We start from the raw sequence: 14,520 nt of genomic DNA, 5'->3' as shown, positions 1-14,520 counted from the left end.
TCCACTGTTTTTCATTCTTATAGTCATGCATGATTCACCCAGCAACACTAGGAGAATAAATGATGTTGAAAAAGCAAGCCTGTATATAAAAGTAAGGCATCATTGCGCTCCCAAGATCATCTTTGACACAAAAGCCTGTGACTTTCATACCTGTACTGTTTCAGTAATACCATATGGTTCTAATTCATGAAACAGCACTTTGACTTCAGAAGAGTTAAAAAAAAAATTCAGGCAACGTGACTTAGTTACCTTTTAGCACGATGTTGGTTGCACTGTTCAAGTTTTTGTATAGATTGTAGATTTTTGCATCTCTTCTTTGGAAAAGTTTTCAGAACTGATTTCAATTTGTAGAGAACTATCTCAATACGAACTTTGACAAGTTTTATAAACTTGGATGGGGCTTCATCACAATCATGATTAGCTTTATAGTTTCTTTCACTGTAATACCTCCATTCAGAGGTAACTTACCTAGTCAGGAACGGGTGTATCTATAGTATTTCCCTGCTTTGGTTACCTAGAAAAAACACCTAGCTTCCAATGAAAATAGTCTCTGGATTTCTGGTCTGATGCTCATTTTGCTAACAACAGCAGCAATGTTAACACTACCCTACACATTTGTTGTGTATATCAAATTTCCAAAGCATATATACAATTTTATCACAGTTGAACCTCCCAACAAGGCTGTGAGGTAGGTAAGGAATCGTGATCATACAAATGAGGAAAGTGAAGCTGTGAAAGTTTAGATAACTTGCTCAGTCACGTGGGTAATAAATACATCACAATGACTTACTTGACGTACCAACATTTAATTTGTACATGTGGGACAGTAGACAGAGAGCCATTCTGTATTATATTCTTGACCTGGGTTCAAGTCTTCCTTTGACATAGACTAGCTATGTGATCATAGTGCCCCAAACAACTCTCTAAGACTATAAGTTACAGATGAGTTGCATTAATGAGGGGAGATGCCAAACTGCTTTGAAATCGTAAGCTGAAACAATATACAACATAATATAATATAACATCTATCTATCTATCTATAATTAAAAAGCAACCTAATGCTAAAGTCTTTATACTTTCACACTGGCTACTCAGGAATGCTTCTCCAGAGAAGCAGCCTTTAAAAACTATGTCTAGATCAAGGTTTCTGTTTGCTTTTTCTGGGTCTCCTCCCATGTCCCTCATATTCTATCCTTCCAGGTTCTGTGCACCTCACATGTCATATATTTCTGGTGTTGGGGATTCAAACTAATAACATAAGAGGATTAAAAAGGAAAAGAAAAGCAAAAGACCAGGACATGACAATTTACAAGGCAGAAATAACCAAATACATTTGGAAAGGGGCTTTTCATAGTCCTAAGTATATAATGCACACTCAATGAAGATGTGGTTGATTAAAGAAAAACATTCAGAAAAACAATATAAAAAACAGGAAGAATATATTAAAATATATTGAAATAATGTTCTGTCAGATATTAGTAAAATAGGTAAAGGATAAGGAAAATTTCAAACCCAAAGTCCTATTGTTGAAATCAATTAATACCACTCAAGAAATTGTTGGTACTTACAATTATGATAGCTCATAAAGAACACTGTGTAAGCATGAAGACTGAAGAAATAAAATGACTACTACTTTTCCTCAAATTTCACTCCTCAAAACAGTACTTTTTCTGTAGCCCTTATATTTTTTGCTGTTTCAGTTTCGACTGACTCTTCATGTTCTCATTGAAGGTTGTCTTGGCATATATATTGGAGTGGTTTACCATGTCCTTTTCCAGCTCATTTTACAGAAGAGAAAATTGGCAAACAGGGTTAAGTGACTTGCCCAGGGTCACACAGTTAGTAAGTGTCTGAGGCCAGATTTGAAGTCAGGAAGATGAGTTTTCCTTACTCCAGGCTCAGCACTCCATTTGTTGGATCATCTAACTGCCCTAGCTCTTGAATTAATAGTTTTAAATAAGGACTAAAAAGTTAGAGGTTTAATTGCTCTTTTAAAATTCACTTCACTAGTTTATGATAGGAAGAACTTTTTTTTCCAAGAAGATTTTAGGCAACATTTGTAGGAATCTTGAATAAAGAAAAGATGTCTTTAAACTACAATCTGGGTTAACATTCCTCAAGTGAGCAAGTATAACACTATTTCCTCTTCACTGAACCACTTGCCAAAGTCATACAACTAAACAGAGGCAGATGGGATCAGGGAATACATTAGCATTGTCAAGGAGAAGGACTATTTCTTCCTCTAAGGCTGGAGCAAAGGAGTAGAGAATGATAGGGGAGAGTGATATTGCATTATAGAAGAAGAGAGTCTTTGAAAGATGGCCTCAGTAAAATAGGATCCAGTTTTTTCCTGTTAACAAAAAGATTTAGGGGTTACACATGAAGATAAAGAGAAAGGAAGGTTTAGAATAAAGCCTCTGGTGATATGGGATGGTGAGTTAATCAGGGAATGGTAAGTGGATTAACCTGTACCAGTGAATGCTATGTTGGGATTAGATAACATAAATTTGTGGTGGACACAATCTTCTAAATTGTGTGGTTTTTTTCCCCTCCATTTGCATTCAATAGCTCAGAGTGGCAGAGAAGATGATACTTCAGGGCCAGGGAGAGAGGGGTAAAATCGTGGACTAGAATTTGGGAAGAAATGCAAAGACAGAAGGGCAAGGGTGAATGCTAGCATAAAGTTGAACTGATTAACTTTAAGGTCAAGATTACAAAAACAGTCAACAAACATTTTTTAAGCACCTACAATTTTCCAGGCACTGTGCTAACTGCTTGGGCAAACCAGAGTAGGGCAGGGAAAGGTAGAGCGATGGAAAGTTGCAATGAGAATTGAAAGGAGGCTTAAGGGGAGTGAGGCAGGTCCAGATCAAATGAGCCAATTCAAAGTGTTAGCCTGCAAATCAGCAGGGGTCAGTTTAGTCAACTGGAGAAAGTGGGACTGGGATCATGCGTGGTGAGGTGCCACATCTCAAGAATGGAAAGATCTTAAGTTCTGGGAAGCGGCTTGCAGTTTTGACAAAGCATTATATCTCTACATCCCCTCCATCTTACATTCTTCACCTTTAGGAGATCCCCTGAATTTTTGACTGACTCATCTTAAATCACTGGACATCAGCATCCCATAGAGCTGATCTTGGCTCCAACAATTTCAGGACTGGGTGGAACGAGCTGTTCTTAAAGAACAGTCACCATCTATTCATAAACACAGGCACGGATCTCTAGTGCATGAGTTCATATCACACCAGAGTATCATTTCAGGCAGATGATCTCACTTTAAGGCAGCTAGATAATACAGAGGGCAGGTAAGTGGTGAAATGGATAGATTGTTGGGCCTGGAGTCAGGAACTATTATCCTGAGTTCAAATTTGGTCCCAGACACTTACTAGCTGTGTGACCTGGACAAGTCACTTAACTTTGTTTGCCTCAATTTCCTCATCTGAAAAATGAACTGGAGAAGCAAATGACAAATTTCCCTGGTATATTCATCAAATAGGGTCACAAAGAGTTGGACACAACTGAAAACAGCAAACGCAATATAGTGACTAGAGCACTGAGCCTGGAGGCAGGAAGACCTGCATTCCTGCCTCAGATCCTCAGACATTTAACTAGCTGTGTGTCCTACAGAAGGGGAAGGGAATGACTACTTCTTAAGTGTTTACTATATGCCAGGCGCTATATTATTTCATATTATCTTCACAACAACCCTGGGAGGTGGGTGCTATTATTATTCACATTTTAGAATTGAGGAAACTGAGGCAGACAGAATTTAAGTGACTTGCCCAGGGTCACACAAAGTTGTAATAACTAACATTTATATATCATCTACCATGCGTTAGAATCTTTGCAAATATTTCATTTGATCCTCACAACAACCCTGGGAGGGAGGTGATATCTATCCTCATTGTACAGTTGAGGAAATGGAAACAAAAGTTGAGCAATTTGCCCAAGTTCCCACCTGAGGTCAGGTCTGAGCTTAGTTCTTTCTGATGCCAGGACCAGTGTCCTCTCTATTGTACCACCTAATTGGCCTCTAATTGCCCTGAGCAAGTCACTTAACCGCTGCCCATTTCACTTTTCTCAATTATATATAATAGCATTTACTTCCCAGGGTGGTTGTGAGGATAACATGAGATATTTGTTAAGTACTATGCAAAACTTAAAATATTATATAAGTACTAGTTATCGTTATTAGTAATAAAACAGAACGCTAACCTAAAGCAATTCACTAAATGCACTAAGTCTCTTGGGAATCTTTCTGTTGGCTATCTCATGGGTGACTGAAGGTAGGTACCACTATACTATTCACCTGTTAGCTTTGTTTCTGTAGGTAAACATGAACAATTCCCAGCTAGTATGACACATTCTAGACAAATAATTAATTTCTTTCAAGTCGTAGTTAAGAGGGAAAATAGAGGCTGAAGAAAAAAATCTCTCTTGGATTATAAATCCTAAGATATAAAGTAAATTCAGAGTGGATTCCCCATGGAATTGTGCAACTGTTATTAAGGTTTAATTCTGAGAAGGGGTCAGTACACATTAAAAGGAGAGTCATCGATTTTTCTTCATTGTGGGTGAATGGATATTCATTTGAGCTCTCCATCCTACTATCTTCATTCCTCCAACCCTCAAGTCTTACCAGTTAGGGATCAGTTTTTCTTTATACACCCCTCTTTTTGAATGCTTTCTCATTTGATCTTCAAAACAACCCTGAGAAGTAGGTATTATTATAACAGAGCTTAAGTGATTTACTCAGGGTCATACAGCTAGTAAGTCTCTGAGGTTGGATTTGAACACAGGTCTTCTTGATTTGAGGGCTAGTGGTCTATCTATTGTACCATCTAATTTCTTCTGGTATTGTAACTATACAGTACTATACTGTTATGCTGTATTCTATTACATTTTACTCTACTATAGTGTATAGTAAAGAGATAATATATAGCAATTTTGTTTGTTCAGTCATATAGGGAAGGGTGAAAGGTGAAAGCTCGCCAACTTTATGAGTTCTACCCAGAACTTTTCAGTCTTGCTTCTAAATTGACTTGCATGGCAACAAAGATCATTATGGAGATTGAAAAAAATCTCCTCACCCTACCTCCACCAAGTCCTATACAGTTTTGCTATGTGGGGCCCCTTGGAGAGTTTAAAGGAAATTCAACTCAGATTAGCAAACTGAGATATGATAGGAGTTTAAAAGATTATAGACAATGACTCAATTATTTGCACTGAGACAAACTGAATGGCACCAGGGAAAATGGAATTCACAAAATAGAACTTAGTTGTCTGGGTAAGGTTGGCTGGGGTTTGCCACACAAAAGAACTGCAGCAACCACTGGGGCTGTAAGGGAAAAATCTGGTAAACCTTCCCCTGCCGTAGCATAGCTGCAGAGCAAAAACTGATGATGGTAGAGAATAGCAGTAGTATAGAAAAGAAATGTGTTTCAGTAGATGACCAACAGATAGCAGCAGAGAGCAGCACCAAAACTGCTAGCAGAGAAACCTAGTGAAGATCAACATGATAAAACATCACCAGAAGATAATCAGTGACAATACTGAGGCTGTAAGTTGTCTTGGCCAAGAGTGTTCTTTTGCTACACATGTGTTTTGTCCATATATGTAAAGTCATGTGTTTCCCAAGGTCATAGACTTAGGGGTCCCCTCCCTCATTATTCATGCAGTATCACAAGTCATTGTTATCTTTCTGGGTGCTGTGCATATTATTTATTCCAGATTGCTCTCCTAAGAATATTATCTTCAATTTAATAAGACTTTGTAGTTCATAAATATTAGTGAAAGAATATATTACTATGTCAATTTTGTAGAGTAAGAAATTAGGATTAGTAACTTTTGTAGGATCATACAGCTTGTTAGTGAAAGACCTAGGACCAGCATGTAGGTCGTTAAACTCCTTGTCTGGTGCATTTTCCACAATTTCCTTTAGAAAGTACAGAGAGTCAGGAGTGGAGTCTGGGGAGTTGTGAAAATGTGTACCTTTCGCACTTTTATTAAAATGGAGATCCTAGGATGAACTAATCAATTAGAGGAAGGGGCAGAATGTAATAAAAAAAGTCATTTATTAAACACTCACCACATACCAGGGATATGTTAGTTGTGGGGGACACAAAGGAAAGTACAACAGTCTTTACCAACAAAGGACCCATTCTGGCCAATGAAATCATATGTGCACATTTAAGTAGGTACAAAATGTGTTCAAAGTAAATGCAAAGGAATTTCTAGTGGGAGGTATGAGGTGCCAGACGCTAGGAAAACAAGTAAAAAACAACGTGCAGGAGGAGATCATTAAGCAGAACTTTGTAGGAGACTAGGGATTTTAATAGGTGGAGGTAAGAAAAGAATACATTTCAGTCATAGGAGACAGCCTATAAAGGCATGGCGATAGGAGATGGAATGTGGAATGAGGAATGGCGAGTAGTCCATTTGGCTGGACCATAGAGTGCATGAAGAAGATAAGAAAACTGAGATACCTCAAAGGTAGGCGTAGGTGGGATATTACAACAGGAGCCTTTGGAACACACAGAAGATAGTACAAGGACCCAGATGACTTGAGGCAATGGAAAGGGGTAGGAGAGGGGAGAAGAAAATAATTAGGAAAAAACTAAAGACAAACTTTTTCTCCTTTGAAGGTTGTTTTTTTTTTTTTTCCGGAGTTCTAACGGTCCCAGAAAATCCTTTCCCCTACTAATTTTATCCTATGTGCCGTTGGATGCTGAAGCCTACTTTAAATTATTTAGGACATACTTGGACCTGGTATATACCACATCATATAGCTTCCTGGATTACTTGAGTGTAGAGGATAGAGCATGGTATTAACACAGTAAATGCTATTACTATGAATTCTTTGAAGTTAGATTCAAGGAAAATCATTTCCATGCATGTAGATTGCATTTATAACTCTTAGCCACTTTCAAAATTCATACTTTCACATGGGAGAATAGGTGAGAGGATATAAATGGCTCATGGAAAATCCATTACTATGCCTGGAAGGGCAATTCCTTTCTGAGAATGGGTCAACAATGTGCATGGATGACTGCACATTTTTACATAGATCATATGATGCTTTCAAGGTGGTCAGACAATGACTGTCTAGGTTACCAATCATAACTTTCAGACATTCAAGCACACCCATGTTTTCCATAAGTATTTTTCACTGTTAATATGCCATCATTTTAATCATCAGAATTTTAAAGATTATATAATGGCTGGTTACTGTGAAGATCCTTCCTGAGTCAAAAGTCATTTATCTTTATAAATTGGCACATAGGTAGTGAGCTAGTTTAACATCTTTAGGGTGCTTAAGAAATTCGTTAAACTGCACAAAATATGAGCTGGCCACTGCCGACATTTAACTACATCTCCTGATCTATCAAAGTTGGTTTCTGTCTCTTTGGTCCTATAAATTCTTCTGCTACTACTGTTGTTGATTCCCAAGATCCACAAAACTCTATATTTCATAATTACTCCTAAGCTCAACCTTCATAAATCTGCTCTTTTGTCAAATCCCTATAATTCACAGGGTTGAGTCTATTTGCCTTCCAAACACAAAGGACCAACTCCTACACTTGTAATTCTTGGTACTGGAGAGGCTGAAGCTAGTGGATTGCTTGAGCTCAGGACTTCTGGACTGTGATGGGGTTAAAGCTGATAATGTCTGCAGTGAATCTGGCACCAATATAGTGAGCCTCTATGCTCTAGGAGCTGCAAGGCTGCCTAAGGAGGGATGAAACAGCCCAGGTCAAAAAACAATGTCAGCCAAAACTCCCTTGCTGGTCAGTTGGGGTCAAGACTGTGAGTGGCCACTGTACTTTCAGCTTGTTAGATAGGGAGACTCTATCTCCAAAATAAAACAAAAGATACTCACAAAGGATGAGATAGTCATTCTAATAAGACAGGAGTCTGATGAGTGGTGGGCTTCCAACATTTGGTATTTTGGAAGTCCAAGGGGAGAGGGAGAGAAACAATGGCTTTTTATCCACACACTAGTAAGTAGCAGATTTCAGAGTAGAGATCAGGTCTCCCAAGTGTCCAGGGTTCTTTCTGCTGTTATATTGTTCTAACTGAGGTCAGCCACACTTTAGGAATTTGAATTTTGAAGCAAGTCATTATGCCTCTTGAACTCCCGAAATTTGCTTTCTTAACAAGATTTCTGACACTATTAGCTTTCTTTTTATTGTTGCTGAGTCATTTCAGTCATGACCAACTCTTTCCGATTCCATTTGCGGTTTTCTAGGTAAGGATACTGGAGTGGTTTGCCATTTCCCTCTCCAGCTCATTTTACTGATGAACAACTGAGGGAAATAGAGCTCCTTGGCCAACTTGCCCAGGGTTACATAGCTAGTAAGGGTCTGCACCCAGATTTGAAGAAGAGTCTTCTGACATCAGTCCTGGAACTCTATCCACTACACTACCTAGCTGCTAGCTTTCTAACCATCCACTCATTTCTCAAAATCTTTCAATATAAATTCTGACCCTACCACTTTACCGAAATTACTATTTTATTAATAATTTCTTAACTGCGAAATTTGTTGACTTTCCAGAGTCTTTATCCTGTAACATCTTTGTAACTTTCCCAATTTATCTTTTATTCACCAAAGGGATTTTCCTAAAAGTGTAGTGATCATAAAACACCCCAGTCAATAAATTCAAGTGGTACTCTATTGGTCCCTGAATAAAATAGAAAATCCTGTTTGGAAGCTAAAGCCCTTCACAACCTGGTCCCTTCTTAAATGTCCAGTCATCTTAAATTTATTCTCCATGCATTGTACCAGTCAGCTACCCTGCATTGCCTCCTATTCCTCATACAGGACATTTTACCTGCTGACCAGACCTTGGCTTTCCCCAAGATCTGAATTTGCTTCCTCCTCATCTCTGACTCCTAGCTTTGACTTCCTTCAAGACTCAGCTTAAATTCCAATTTCTACATGAAGTTTTTAGTGATACCCTCTTTCAGTTACTTTTTCCTTCTGAAATACTAGATATGTCTTATGTGCACACAATTATCTCCTCCAGGACAATGTGAGATCTTTGAGAGAAGGGGACTATTTTGTCTTTCTTTTTAACCGTAGAGATTAGAAGAGTGCCTGGCACATAGGGAGCACTTCTTAAATGCTTGTTGACTGACTGATGGACCAAATGTTGTTTCACTCCCTTCTTCTAGTACCTTTTGCTTCACTTCCAGGACACTGCTGTGTCTTTGTTCTTTTTCTACTTGTCTGGTCACTCTTCTCCTTTACCGGATCATTATTGTTCTTCTTGCCTGATTCTTATAGATGTTCCTTAGAATTCTCCATTCTCTCCCTTGGTTCCCACAGATTAAAATATCACTCAGATGTCTCCCAAATTTATAATATTTAACTTGAAACTCTCATGAATTCTTCTCTCACACTGGCAGCTTTCTGTTGGATATTTCCTGCCTTCTCCATTGGCATCTCAAAAAGAATATGCTTAAAACCATTCCTGCAGTCACCTGGTTCTTTACTTTAGTCATCTCTGTCTCTCCCTTCTCCCTTATCTCTTAACCCCAAATAAAATCAGTTGTCAAATCTTCTTGATTTTACCACCACATTTCTCATATATATTCCCATATTGCTACTTGTACAACACTTATGGTACTTCAGGCCCTAATCACTTCTCATCTGATCTATTATAATAGCCTTCTCATTGATTTTTCCCTGCTTCCAATCTCTTCCTTCTTGAATTAACCTCCTCCACAATTGCCAGTCTTTCTGGTCTGGTCAGATCATTTCCTTGCTTAAAAACTTCCAGTGGTTTCCTATGATCTGTAGGATAGAACACAAGCTCCTAAGGCTCTCCACAATCATGTTGCTACTTTCCTTTCTCACCCTTTTTCATATTACCCTCTTTCATAAATTCAAAGCTAGTCAAATGGAACAACTGTAGGTTTAAAGACCTATAGAATTTCAGAGTTGAAAAGGATCTCACTGGCCTTAAAAAGTCCACCCTATGCTTGAAAATGACTCCCTTCCACAACACACAAGACAACTGATCATCTGATTGAATGCCTCAACCTACATATGTAGATTGAGCCCAGTTCAGACTATTAGATTCCTCCTAGGCAGAGGGGATGTGCAAAGCTGGAGGCCAGTAATGTATTGGCTCAAAACTGAGTCAGCCTTGTCAGTTTGGCTTTGGCCTTGAACTCAGGATCTAATAACTGAATCCTTTTTTTTATTCCTTGTGATTGAGCACTTACCTTGAACTCTGTCTCCATTAACTCTCTGTTCAGTGACTCACATGCCTGAGTTTTGAGAATGATGATTTAGCTCCTCTAGCAATGGAGTTCTATCTTGCTCTCCCAGTACTTCCAGGAATCAGAATCCTATGCCTGAATTCCTGTGACTGATGTCAACTGCACAGCATATTGCTAATACCAGATCTCCTGCTGTCAAGTATCTATCTGCTTGTGCTGCTCCCCTCTTCCTCCCATTACCTGATGCTTGGATTTCCCATGATCACTTGTTTTTTCACTGACTAGACACTTAGCCTGTCCCTCCCACTGATGACTATGTTACTCTATGTTATTCTCTCTACATTTCATTTATTTTTCTCTGGTAAGCAAATCTGGTCAATTTTAATATATTAACAGATTGAGAACTGGAAAAGAACTCCCTCCCTTTTTTGTAAGCATATTACAAACCCAAATGTCCACATAATTTTGATTTAATTATGCATTTTTGTAAACTTGTTCATAATATTTGAGTATATTTACTGCTTTCTGGTTATTTTGAATGACTCCACCCTTCCTGAAATATTCAAACTATTCAAGCTGCAATACAATATGGGTGTGTGTGTGTGTGTGTGTGTATTTGTGTGTGCTTATTTGTACACACAAGAAGGGAACCATATCTTTGATGCTTAGCACTTTGGGATTTCTTTTGGGGGAGGCATAAATATCTCCAGACCTTATCTTTTCTCCTGAGAAGTGAGCCACTCTAACAAGCCCCCAACAGTGAGAAACATGCTCATCTTAAGCAAAGAACAATACCTGTTGTGAAATCAGGAAAGTTTTTATTAATCTTTATGTCCATTCCTCCTGAACAGATGGGTAGCCTCCCCACTAAGGTTATAGGAAGACTATAATGCTTTCAGAATAATGGAAGTTTCTTATAGCGTTCCGAATTTTGGACCTCCTGCCCTACTGTCCATTGCCACATGACTTCATGTTCTCCTCTCTGATAGGCTTTCCCTCAAGCAGCTTGTTAAGCCAGTGCACCAGTTTCTGACCTCTAACCTGACCATGCTAAGTCACAGCGCTGATCCCCCAGAACTGTGAAAACAGAACTTTCTTGCTTCCTACATTAGAGGATATGTAGATAGTAGTTGGTCAAGTTGAACGTAAGCAAGCAATAAAATGCTTTTATAAAAATAAATACCTGAATACAAAGCTAACAGAATAGAATATATTTAAAAGAATATGATGTTCTAGAACTAAGAAGGCCTGCCCACTGATTTATTCTAAAAGCATCTTATCTAGAGCATTAAATTTAAAGTCAGAAGATCTAGGTTCATATCCTGGTTCTAATTCTTACTATCTGGTGTAATCTCTCTGAGTTTACTTTTCCTGAGGAAAAGAATAAAGAGACATAGATTTTATTAAGGTAGATAACAGTTAAGAAGAAGGGTGGGGTAGCCAGTAAGAAGGTGTAACCATATAGTAGAGTTCATGGAATAAACCAGGTTTCAGTGACTTTAAAAGCCAAACAGAGAGTTTTGTATTTGATTCTGAAGAAAATAGGGAACTACTGGAATTTATTGACTTGCACTTTAGGAAGATCATTTTGGCATGTGATTTGAGAATGTATGGGAGTGAGAAAAGACTTGAGGTAGGAAGGCCAATTGGTTGGCTGTTGTAATAGTCCAGATGTGAGGAAATAAAGGTCTCTACCAGGGCGTAGTCTGTATGAGTAGAGAGAAGGGGAAATGTGAGAGACGTTACAAAAGGAGAAATGACAAGATTTGGCAACTGACTGGATACATAAAGTGAGTAAGAGTGAAAAGTTGAGGATGACACTTGTTTTTAGCTTAGGTAACTGGGATGATGGTGGTACTTTCAGTGGTAATGGGAAAGTTTGGAAGAGGAAAGGATTGAATTGGGAATTTCCTATAGCTTCCTGAGCAGGAAGGTGATTGAAAAAGTTCTGCCATTTTGAAAGAACTTCTTAGGACATAGGAGCTTTTGGAAAGAATGTGAGCTCCTTGAGATCAGGGAGTGTTTCATTTTCTCTTTGGGTCCCTAGGAAGTAGGACAGTTCCTTACATGTCATAAATACTTATTATATATTGTATATATAGTGGGAGTGAGGTAGAAAATAGGTCCAAGCAGATGAGCTAGAAAGCTATCAGCCACCTTTCTTTTTCTGTTCTTACTTATTTTATCTGTTCTTGTGGCAACAGCTTTCCAGCAGCAGTAGCAGTAAATAATAACACCAATTAGCACGTTACAATTTAAATGTGCTTTCAGTACATTATTCATGAGATCTTACCAATAACTCTTTGAGGTGCATCATGAAAGAATTATTACTCCAGTTTTGTAGATGAGGAATTTGAGACCCCAGGTAGTTTTAACTTGACTATGGCTACTCTAACTAGTAAGTATTTGAACTTGGACTTGAACTCAGGTCTTCCAACTCTAGTGTCAGTAAAATCCATTTTACCCAGCAATCTTTATCTTCTTTACCATTTCTTGTAGTAAGTTATCAATGATATTTTTAGTACAGTGACAAGAGTGTTGGACTTGGAGTTAAGGGAAATAGCCCAAATATGCACTAGTTCTGTGACCCAGGTAAGTCATTTAACATCTCTGATCTTCAGTTTCCTCCTCTATAAAAAGATGATAAATAATATAACTCTTACTTTATTTGGTTGTTGTAAGGAAAATGTTTCTTATACCTTGAAGTGCTATATAAATTTATTACTCCCCTCACATAAGTTGTCTCGATAAAAATAAAAACACACTCACAAACTATTTTATTACCGTAATGAAATTTAATGATGGTAAGAACTGCATTGAATGAGGCAATTATAGATATGTGATATAGAGACAATGATCAAATTTTGTTCAAATTAAAGGCTAAGGATTGCTTAGATACCCTTCAACCTTATAAGTCTCTGTCTAGTCACAAAAGCATTCTAAAATTAATTTGATTTCTCTCTTTTCTTAGTCCCCAATAAAATATCATTCTTTAGAATTCCATCTGATGCAAATGTAGCTTTGAATTTAGAAGAGTTAGAAAAGTTCATTTCTATGCAATGTTAGAGCTGGAAGGAACCTTAGACATCATCTAGTCCAGGGGTGGGGAACCTGCAGTGTCAAGGCCACATGTGGCTCTCTAGGTCCTCAAGTGCTGCCCTTTGACTGAGTATAAACTTCACAGAACAAATCCCCTTAATAAAAGAATCTGTTCTGTAAAACTTGGACTCAGTCAAAAGATCATCCCCAAGGAACTAGAAGACCCCATGTGGCCTTCAGGTCACAATTCCCTACCCCTCGTCTATTCCAATTCATATATTTTGCAGATAAGGAAACTGAGGCTGAGAGAGAGGAAGTGACTCACCCTTGGTTTCACAGTCAATAAGTAGCTGAGCCAGAATTCAAACTCAGATCTCTTGACATTAAATCCAGAGTTCTTCCACTAAATAATACATTTATTGAGCCCCTGTTATATGCTCAACATTGTGAGGGATACAGAACAGTATAAGTCAGAGCCCTGTTCCCCTGGGAATTTATAATATCATTAGGGGAAAAACTATATAGTACTTGAAAGCTAGATATAAGTAAATGCAAATGGAGTGATGAAGTTAGTAAATGTTAGAAGACATCAGAAGAGGAAGCAATTGAAGTGGAACCTGTCTGGGAAGGCTTAGTGGAGCAAGTAGTCCTTGAGTTGATCCCTGAAGAATGTATAGCATTTGGATGAATGAATGAATCAAGATACTTTTAAGTCCCTACTATATACCAAGCATTCTTCTGAGTCCCTATCTTCTAGAAGGTTCTAAGCTTGCATTAACTTCTGAGAAAAATGGGGAGTAGTGGTCAGGAAGTAGAAGAAACAGGTATCCAGGATGGGAGTTTCAAAGCGAGTGGCTTAGCTCCTCTGGGGTTTGATCACTTAAGTTTGGAGAGGAAATTGGCAGCAACAGCAAGGTGAAAAATGACTGGAGTGAAGAAAAACATGGTCTCAGAATGGAAGTTCAGAACCAAGAGATTTAACAATGGGAACAAAAGTGTACAGGTATGAAAGAGTTTGCTGTGTTTATATGCAAAATGATCTACAACTGACCACGCTTAAGTGAATTATTAAATAGATTAAACAGAGAGACCAAACTGGGAAGAGCCTTGGATGTCGAACAAAGGATTTTGGTCTTTTTCTCAAAAGCATTAGGGAACCATTTTTAAAGAGGAGATAAAAGGTATACATCCTGGAAGATGAATCTGAAAGCAGTGTGTGCTGGGAAAAGAAACCAGTTAGGGACTAATTATCA

Source organism: Notamacropus eugenii, chromosome 6, assembly GCF_028372415.1.
Source record: "Notamacropus eugenii isolate mMacEug1 chromosome 6, mMacEug1.pri_v2, whole genome shotgun sequence".
Taxonomy (NCBI): Eukaryota; Metazoa; Chordata; class Mammalia; order Diprotodontia; family Macropodidae; genus Notamacropus; species Notamacropus eugenii.
The sequence above is the reverse complement of the archived record's forward strand: the minus strand, read 5'-3'. Positions refer to the sequence as shown.